The sequence below is a fragment of the Rhincodon typus genome, chromosome 25, assembly GCF_021869965.1.
Source record: "Rhincodon typus isolate 14 chromosome 25, sRhiTyp1.1, whole genome shotgun sequence".
In the NCBI taxonomy this organism is placed as follows: Eukaryota; Metazoa; Chordata; class Chondrichthyes; order Orectolobiformes; family Rhincodontidae; genus Rhincodon; species Rhincodon typus.
In genome coordinates, this window is record NC_063356.1 from 20,855,671 (window position 1) to 20,866,130 (window position 10,460).

Below are 10,460 nucleotides of genomic sequence, written 5' to 3' on the forward strand. Positions count from 1 at the left end.
TTAAAATTCTTGTCCCTGTTTTCAATCCTCCCATGGTCATGTCACCACATATATCTGTAATCTTCAATAGGTCCACAACCCTCCAGGGCAGCACTCTTATACTCCTGACCTCTTGAGCATTCCTGATTTTCAGTTGTCCATTATTTAATCACATGGCCCTAAACTCTGCAATGCCTTCCCTTCTCAAAATTTACACTTTGATCAAAGTCTTAGTTATCTACCCCAACATCTCTTTGTGTGGTATGGAGTGAAATTTTACTTTGCAAAGAATCTTTACATAAATATAAGTAGACTTATTTTTTGTTCTCCTGTGTCTTGCTAATACTTATCCCTGAACAAATACTACCAAATGCGTTAACTTGTTATTCATCTCACTTACTGTCGTGGCATGTTGCTGTACATTTAGTCTTTATTCCATTTGGCTGTAAAATGTTTTGGGAAAAACTATGGATAAAAGAATGATACAGAATGCAAGTTCCTTTTTTTAGGATCTCAGTGAATGAAGTAAAGTACATGCAGTATTAGTATCTGAATTAGTAGCCACAAGTGTGATTGTGACTGGGTTTATCACCAGTCTCCTTCCTCTTCCATTTCTTGCTCCTGTACCACAGCATGGTCTCTCTGGGATAATGGAAGGCAGGATCGGGTTGTGGTAGTGAAGGGAGGAAAGTAAAAAGTGAATCCTAGAACTTTCTACAGCTTGTAGCTCAGATTGTAGGATGAAAGTGAAATTGGATATGAGTAGGACTAAATGTGAACACATCACCATCATCAACAATTGCAGCCTGCTGCTGGCCATGGCCCCATAGCTGCTGCATTGTTGGCAAGTTGGAGTGACAATATGCAACTGGATCTGCCTCCTGTCAATTTGCTCCTGTTGTGTCAGTCGTGTGCCACCATGTCCTGCACAACAAGAGAAAGCAAGGTGTATCATTAGGTGATACAATGATTTTTGGCTTATTGCTGTCGTTGTTGAGTAGCTAGTATTGCACACAAGTTGTGAGATGTGAGACTGAGACTTGGAGTAGTGCTAAGTGTGTGAGGGTAAGGTGAAGCTATAATGTTAGGTTTGATTTGTGGCTGGTAAAGATTGTTGTAAGGGAAAGAAGGGGTTGTCATGTATTAAGAATCTTGCAGGACAGTTGAGGCAAGTTTGAAGACCAATGTGAAATTAAACTGACTGCACTCAAATTGCCATTTTATATAAAGAAATCAAAACTAGACAACTAGATCCGTGTCAAAAATATTGCATCTCCTGTTTAATTTACATTTGTCTGATGATTTCACATAATGGGAGATGCATAAGGTGCATCTGCAAATTATTATCCATCTGGTGAGAAAACTGTCCCTGACTGTTCAAAGGAGGGATCTGGATAGGAGACAGGTGGGAAAGCACCTTAAGCATTTCTAATGCAGGAAACCAGGGCATGTAGAAACAAAAATTGGCTTTAACGCCCCCAGAAACTCAAGCTGGAAAGTCAGCGTACATATTATTACAGGTGGTCAGTATCTGCTCAAGTATGACAGCTGACCAGGATAAGCAGAAGAGCACAGCCCCAAGAGGCTGTAAAGGTTGGAGAAGTAAGCAGCAGAAATGTTGGCAACCAAAAGCATTGACATACATCTTTGCATCCTCTTAGCATTGACAGACATCTTTCTATCCTCTTTGGCAACAGGTGAAGTCCCAGAGAACTGGGAAATAGCCAATGCTGTCCCACTGTTTAGGAAGGGTAGCAAGGATAATCGTGGAAATTACAGGCCTATGAGTCTCATGTCAGTGGTCGTGAAATTATTGGAAAAAATTCTCAGGGACAAGATCTATATGCATTTAGAAGAAAATGGACTTAATAGTGATAGACAGCATGGTTTTGTACAGGAGAGGTCGTGCCTCACTATCTTGATTGAGTTTTTTAAGGAGGTGACGAAGGTGATTGATGAGGGAAAGCGGTTGATGTCGTCTATATGGACTTCAGTAAAGCCTTTGACAAGATCCCTCATGGCAGACTGGTACAAAAGGTGAAATGACATGGTATTGGGGGTGAGCTGGCAAGGTAGATACAGAACTGGCTTAGTCATCGGAGACACAGGGCAGCAGTGGAAGAATGTTTTTCGGAATGAACGGCTGCAACTAGTGCTGTTCCACAGGCATCAGTGCTGGACCTCCTGCTGTTCGTGAACTACAGAAATGATCTGGAGGAAAAATTAGCTGGTTTAATTAGTGCGTTTGCAGATGATACAAAGATTGCTGGGGTTGTGGATAGTGAGGAGGATTGTCAGAGAATACAGCAGGATATAGATCAGTTGAGACATAGGAGAAACATGGTAGATGGAGGTTAATCTGGACAAATCTGAGGTGATGCATTTTGGAAGGTTCAAATACAGGTGGAAATTATACGGTGAATGGCAGAACCATTACGACTATTCATATGCAAAGGGATCTGGGTGTGCAGGTCCCCAGATCACTGAAGGTAGATAAGGTAGTAAAAAAGGCTTATGGCATGCTTACCTTCATTGGAAGGGGCATTGAGTATAATGATAGACAAGTTATGCTGCAGCTTTGTAGAATTTTAGTTAGGCCACAGTTGGAATATTACATACAGTTCTGGTCACCACACTACCAGAAACATGTGGATAATTTGAACAGGGTACAGAAAAGGTTTACCAGGATGTTGTCTGGTATGAGGAATTTTAGCTATGAAGAAAGGTTGAATAGACTGGGTTTGTTTTCACTGGAACGCAGGATGTTGAAGGGTGACCTAATAAAAGTTTATAAGATTGTGAATGGTACAGATAAAGTGGAAAGTATGACACTTTTTCCCAGGTTGGAGGGGTCAATTACTGGGAGAAACATGTTCAAGGTGCGAGGGGGGGGGAGGTTAAAAGGGATGTGCGAGGCAAGTTTTTCACACAAACGTTGGTAGTGCCTGGAACACACTGCCAAAGGAGGTGGTAGAAGGAGACACAATAGCAGCATTCAAGAAGCACCTGGACGAATACATGAATAAGAAGAAAATAAAAGGATACAATCCTGTAAGTGAAAACAGTTTCAGTACAGAAGGGCAGCGCAGGCTTGGAGGGCTAAAGGGCCTAGTCCTGTGTTGTATTGTTCTTTGTAGGTTCAGAAGCCCCACAGCAGATGCTAAGTGCGGAAAGGTTGCAAGTGGCTCAATAAGGGTCACTTCAATTAAATCAGCAGGAAATTATAAAGAGGCTGGAACTGAAAGAGATTCAAAAGCACAACAAGGGTCAGTAAAACCCGCAAGGTTTCAGTTTGGTCAGCAGCCCTTGAATTGAACAGGACTCAGAACATGCTAGCAGTCATAAAAAGGATCAGAAATGAAACCAAAGGAGGTAGGCCAGCAGCGATAAAAGAAGGCAAGAATGGGTCAGGTAAGGTAATAAAAGTTTGGTCAGAACCAGAAGCCTGGTGAAACAGATACCTTCATGATAAAGTTAATGGATGGCCTACAGCATTCTCAGACAGGGCAGAAGAAAGTGAAGATGAAATCTCACTTCACAGAAGAACCATAGGAGCATATAGCAGAAGCTGAACAGTCATCTGATTGTAGTAGTGTTCTACAGAAAATAGAACAGTTAGGGGAAAACTCGTTCCAGAAGTAAAAGGTAACAGAACATTCCCCACAACAGACACCACTTACGGAGATCATCAAGGGCATACCAGTGAAATAAAAATGGAGTTACCGGTGGAAGATCAAGGAACAGAATGGGAAATTTCAAATCACAACCAGTCCATTACAGTTGATGTAAAGGTAAATGAACGTGAGGTGCAGGATCCAAGTCCACATTCACAACAGAAGGTAAACCTCAGATTACTATCAATTAATCTCCCAGATATCACATTTGTTAAAAACCTGTACCCAATACATGGACTGTAGAACTGGACAGTAAAGGATTAAAACTTGTGAAGATGGCATAGCCAGGGAACAAGTGCAGTTGCTAGACCCAAAGCAGGCTTCGAATCAAGGTAGGGCAAACAGACTGAATGTAAAGCGTATGCGCGTTGTCACCCAGGGTTTGGTATTATCATTTCATATTGACAAAGTAACACCGTAAACAAGAAACAAGAAAATTGTGTGTATTCTTCACATTGCAGAGACGTTATGATAGTGGTAAATATAAACAGTCAAATTTTAACTTCTGTCAGCTAATTGTTATACCCAAGACAAAAAATGATTTTAAAAAAGTACAAACACTGATCTAAAACAGTTGCCATAATCACCTAGCCAGAGATTGGGCAAAATCAGTAGACCAATGTGGAATAAACAAATCCATCTGCATCGAAATTCTCATTTTATCTAAAGACATTGAAGGCAATTGAGACGTCAAGAAATTTACATCTCCCATCTTAATTCTCAGTTGTATGTTAATTTCACATGTTGCGAGATGAAAGACTTGCAAGTTATTAAGCTTTGAAAGGACAATGAAGCCAAACTCAGGAATACAAACTTAATGACATTTCAACAACTACTTTTGAGTAACAAAGGAGAGAAAGAAAATTTAATCTGTAACGACAACCTGAGTTTATGTATATCTGATGTCGAGTTTGATTTTTTATATGTAATAAAATTCTTCTTTCTTTCACTCAAGAAAACTTTGTAATTGTGCATTCATTTTGATCCACATTACACCTTAGTTGAAGTTTGATTGCTGTGCGCTAAAAAGAAAATGAAAATATTTGTTGCAATTGACTGAGAAGGGGTTTAAAAAGAGGGAAGCCGAATCACCCTTCTGCACCTGTTTGTAACAACTACTTACAATGACAACATTGGCTATCTGCACAAAGTTGGAAGGCCAACTGACCCCTGTAGATACAAGATCTTTCTACTGACGCCCACCTCCTCTGTCAAGTCCTTCACTGTCTATATTAGCAAACGGTAGTGAAGTTTAAGTAGTGAAGATTAGTGGCACTAACCTCACACGAACTTGGGTTCCCTCCTGAGGCTTACACCCCGTCATAGAGTCAAAGGGTCATACAGCATAGAAACAGCCACTTCGGTCCAATTTGTCTACACCGACCACACATCCCAAGCTAACCTAGTTCCATTTGCCAGCATTTGGGACACATCTCTCTAAACCTTCCTATTCAAATTCCCATCCAAATGCCTTTTAAATGTAATAATCGTATCTGCCTTCACTATTTCATCTGGCAGCTAATTCCATACGTGCACCGCCCTGTGTGAAAAAGTTACACCTTAGGTCCTGTTTAAATCTCTCACCTTAAACCTACACCCTCCAGTTTTGGACTCCCCACCCTAGGAAAAAGACCTTGGCTATTCACCCTATCACTGCCCGTCATGATTTTATAAACCTCTATAATGTCACCCCTTAGCATCCGATGCTCCAGGGAAAAAAGCTCCAGCCTATTCAGCCTCTCCCTACAATTCAAACCCTCCAGTTCTGGCAACATCATTGAAAATCCTTTCTGCACCCTCTCGAGTTGAACAACATCTTTCCAATAGAAGTGCAAGCAGAATTGTAGGCAGTATTCTAAAAGTGGCTCACCAATGTCTTGTACAGCTGTAACATGACATCTCAACTCCAATACTCAATGTTCTGACCAATGAGTGCAAGCACGCCAAACGCCTTCTTCACCACCTTGTCTACCTGTGATTCCACCTTCTCTTCAGTGCTAGGCCGTACACATGAATCACTTAAATAAATAGGCAGTACAAAGTTTGCATGCTGCCTGCATCAAAGAGAATGGGTGCGACTCTTGCACTAAGATCCCCACACCTCTTTCTGACTATCATTTTGATAGTCTGGTTATCAAATGTTTGCTCTAAGGAATGGCTACACAAAGAAAGAACATTTTTCTAAAAGGAGGAATGGGTGGCTATAATTTTGACAACTCGTTCTACCCATGTTCTACATGCTCAGTTTATTCATAAGCATTATGAACGCTCAGTAGCAGCAATGTGTACTATCTACAAGATGCACTGCAGAAATTCACCAAAGATCTTCAGACAGCACCGTCCAAACCCAGGGCCACGTCCATCTAGAAGGACAAGGGCATCAGACATATATAACCGTTCCTTCAATGTCGTTGGGTCAAAATCCTGGAATTCCCTCCCTAATAGCATTGTGGGTCAACCCATAGCAGGAGGACTGCAGTGGTTCAAGAAGGCAGCTCACCACCACCTTCTCAAGGGCAACTAGGGATGGGCAAGAAATGCTGGCCAGCCAGCGACGCCCACATCCCATAAATGAATAGAGAAAAATAATTATCTGTAACCTTAGCCACATCTCCCATTCATCAACAGTCCCATATTCATTTAGCACTTCTTTATTACTGATCGCCACATCATTTTTCTTCTGACCATAGAAAAATTTTAAAGTACCAAGAAATACAAATTCAAATCTGTTATAAATTTACTTATCAAATAACATGTACAAAGTGAAGCTAATGACCCTTGTACATTCCCTTAATGTCCTAGTCTTCCCTGTGCCTTTCTTAGTGCTCCTTCAAGGTGATTCTCTAGTGGCAACAGTATCAGCAGCAGACAGCTGATGACGATTAACTGAAGACACTTGTAGCCATACTCTCCCCTAGATGGCACCTTAGCCATCTTGGTGATCTCATGGAGACAGCTGTAATGCCCTAGAAACCCATTTGACCAGCAGCATCCTGAGCCATGATTGCCATAGATTAAATGGGAAAAATAAACACAGCTCTGGAATTGACTTCCCAGAGAGGTAGAATTGAAAAGCGGAAATGTTGTTTTAAACATTTATAAACCCTTGATTGGACTGTGTAGAATCCACTCTCCATGTTCTAAAAAGATGTTCAAAAGGATGCAATATTTACAATGATGATAGCAGAACTAAGAAGTTATAGCTATTGTGAAAGATTGAACAGGACTGTTTAAAAAAGAGAATGCTGAGACAGGTCGGATATCGGTCTTTGAAATAATAAGGTTTTGATAAAGTAGATGTCGAGAAGATATTTTGATTTACATAGCGACCGATCCGAGGGATGATAAGAATTAGAATTAGATTTATTGTCACGTGTACTCAAGCACACGGATACAGGAGTACAGTGAAAAGTGCACAAGGTCGCCATTCTCCAGTGCCATCTTAGGTACAAAGACACCTTGGTATAAAATCTTAGATATTAAGTAGAAAAATAAAGAAATAAAGTTGAAGGTTCAATATTACAGTCCTTCTTAAGTGCTTAGCCAAGGGCCTGGATCCGGGCTCTTCCACCTCGATGCTGAGACCATTACCATAAAGCAGTTGGCCAGACTCATAAGGCAGTCACTAGAAAATCCTGTAAGGATTTCAGGAGAAACTGATTTTCCTAAAATGATCAGAATGCTGAATTCAACAACAACTTATGTTTATTGTGCCTTTACCATAATGAAATGTCCCAAAGAGCTTCAAAACAGCATTATAAACAAACTTTGAATCATGGGGTGATATTAGGTCATGTGACCATTAGCTTTGTTAATGAGGTAGGTTTTTAAGTGCCTTAAAGGAGCAAAGTGAGGTTGAGAGGTGTAAGGAGGAAATTCCAGATCTTGAGGCCTAGGCAACTGAAGGCAGAGCCATTTATAATTAGGAATGTATAAGACCAGAGTGCAGACATTTGAGTGTTAAGATGGGATTGAAAGAGATTACAAAGATAGGGAGTGGAAAAAGCCTTGGGGGTTGTGGGGGGGATAAACAAGGATTAGAATCTTAAAATCAAAATATTGCTTGACTGGAAGCAAATGAAGCACAGGGATGATAAAGTATAGGCTGTCTCTACTGACACCAGTGTGCAATCAGTTTCCCACAGTTGCGAGTGTCAGCAGACAATACCTAAGAGATATGGATTGCTATTACAATGAGTAATTCAGGCAAATTGTACAGATACATTTCTAAAGAAGCTGGATAAACACATGGGATTAAGGAACAGAAAGTTATGCTAATAGGTTTGAAGAGGAATGGCACCAGGTCCATGTGGAACATTGAGCATAGGAGTTAGGACATCATGTTGCGGTTGTACAGATTTTGGTGAGGCCACTTTTGGAGTACTGTGTACAGTTCTGGTCACCCTACAACAGGAAGGATATTACTAAATTGGAGAAAAGATTTACAAGGATGTTACCGGGACTGGAGGGTTGGAGTTATGAGGAGAGGCTGGATAAGCTGGAACATTTTTTTTAATGGAGAGTAGGAGGTTGAAGGGTGACCTTACAGAGGTTTATAAGATCATGAGGGGCATAGATAAGGTGAATAGCAAAGGTCTTTTCCCTAGGGTGGGGGGAGTTCAAAAAACTAGGGGCATAGTTTTGAGTTAAGAGGGGAAAGATTTAAAAGGGACCTGAGGGGACATTTGGACAGGTACATGAACAGGAAAGGTTTAAAGGGATATGGGAAAAATGCAGGGAAATGGGACTAGTTTAGTTTGGGAAACTTGGTTGGCCTGGGCGAGTTGGACCGGCGGGTTTGTTTCCATGCTGCATGACTCTATGGCTAAGTAGCATATATCTACGCTGTCAACAAGCAAACCCGTGTGAAAATTGATATAGGCATGTGTTTTGATATGGGGTGTTTGGTTCTTTAATGTCTTCAGTTTTCTGAAGGATATGGTTGTCTCATTTTGCAGTTTATGCGTATGCCTTAGTTAATAGAAAGGGGTGCACTGTTTTTGAAGAGTAATCCAATACCATTTATTTTGATGATTTTGTCTCCATGTCGCAGCAGAAACAATCCAAAATGTCTTCATAAGTAACAAAACAAATACTTGATTGTCCATACGTCAGCCAATATTCATTACAAACTCACTGAGTCCCACAGTTACCACGACTACACCTCCTCTCACCCTGCTTCTTGCAAGAATTCCATTCCATGCCAGTCTCCCAATTTCTCCGTCACCAGTGCATTTGTTCTGATGATGCCACCGTCCACCAGGGTGCCTCCAAGATGACCTTATTCTTCAACCAAGAAATCTTTGTTGTTGATAGGACCTTCAGTCATATCTGAACTATCTCCCGAACTTCTGTCCATATTCCTTCGCTTCCTTCCCATAGCAATGAGAGTATTCCCCTTGTCCTTACTTTCCACCTGACTATTCTCTGCATTCAAATACTATCATTCATCATTTCTGCTATCTCCATGAGGTTGCCACCACCAAGCACATCTTCCTCTCCCCTCCACTGTCAACATTCTGCAAGGCTGTTTCCTATGTGACGTCCTGGTCCACTCCTCCACCATTTCTAATGCTGTCCCATGGCAACTTCTTGTACATTCATCTCCTCCCTCCTCACTGTCCAAGGCCCCACATCCACCTTCCAGGTGAAACAGCATTTTACTTGTACTTCTTTCAATCTAGTCTCCTGAATTCATTGCTCACAGCTTATTTTAATTGGCGAGACCAAATGTAGATTGGGTGACTCTTTTACAGAACACTTCTGCTCAATCCGTAGGAATGACCCCGGCCTCGCAGTTGTGTGCCATTTCAATAAATCACCATGCTCTCATACTAACATTTCTGTCCTGGCTTGTAGTTACAATCTTCCAACGAAATACCATACATACAAACTTGAGGAACAATTAATTTTTCGGAGATAGTAGGAACTGCCGATGCTGGAGAATCTGAGATAACAAGGTGTAGGGTGAAGGGTCCAGACCCGAAACGTCAGCTTTCCTGCTCCTCTGATGTTGCTTGGCCTGCTGTGTTCATCCAGCTCTACACCTTGTTATCTCAGATTCTCCAGCATCTGCAGTTCCTACTATCTTTTAAATTTATAACTGGCCTCGTTTGGGCCAATACTCAATTATTACTCCCAGTCCCAATCTCCATCCTTGCAGAATTATACCAACTTGAGTGACTTAACTTCAAACGATGTAATTAGCTGCAAAACACTTATGAGACGATCTAAAGTTGTGTAAGGTACCTTAGAAATGCAAATTATTTTATCTGTGTTTTAGGCGTTAGTACGATTATGACTGTTGTTAACTTGTGTCTTTTAATTTCTGTCTCTGAACAGCAGTCCAGCCATGGGCCTTTATTCCGTAAATCACCAATATTGACAGGTCCCCATTGTATATTTTAATACACATCACCATTCTAAAACTATACGTTGTCCCTACCCAATCGCACATCTCAATCATCTTTTTCATGCTCGTTCATGGAGTCTACCCCGGCCTCTGATTATCAAAGCGAAAAAAATCCTCACCATCGTTGTGTTTATATATTCACACATGATGAGGGGCGGAAGATTTCAAGCACTGCAGCTTTTTGTGGCACTTTTGGAACCCCGGACCATGAATATGGGCAGTTTCCAGCCCGCATGCAACGCCTCACCTCTTGAGAAATGCTCATTCAGGGGTGAAGGGAGAGTGCGTGCGCTGGCCCTAGACGCTGAATATCGCCTCGCTTTCGTCGATAGCAACGGTCGCTCCGTGTGTGCGATGGTGGTGGGGGAGGGGAGGCGTGTGCGTACCCGGGACCC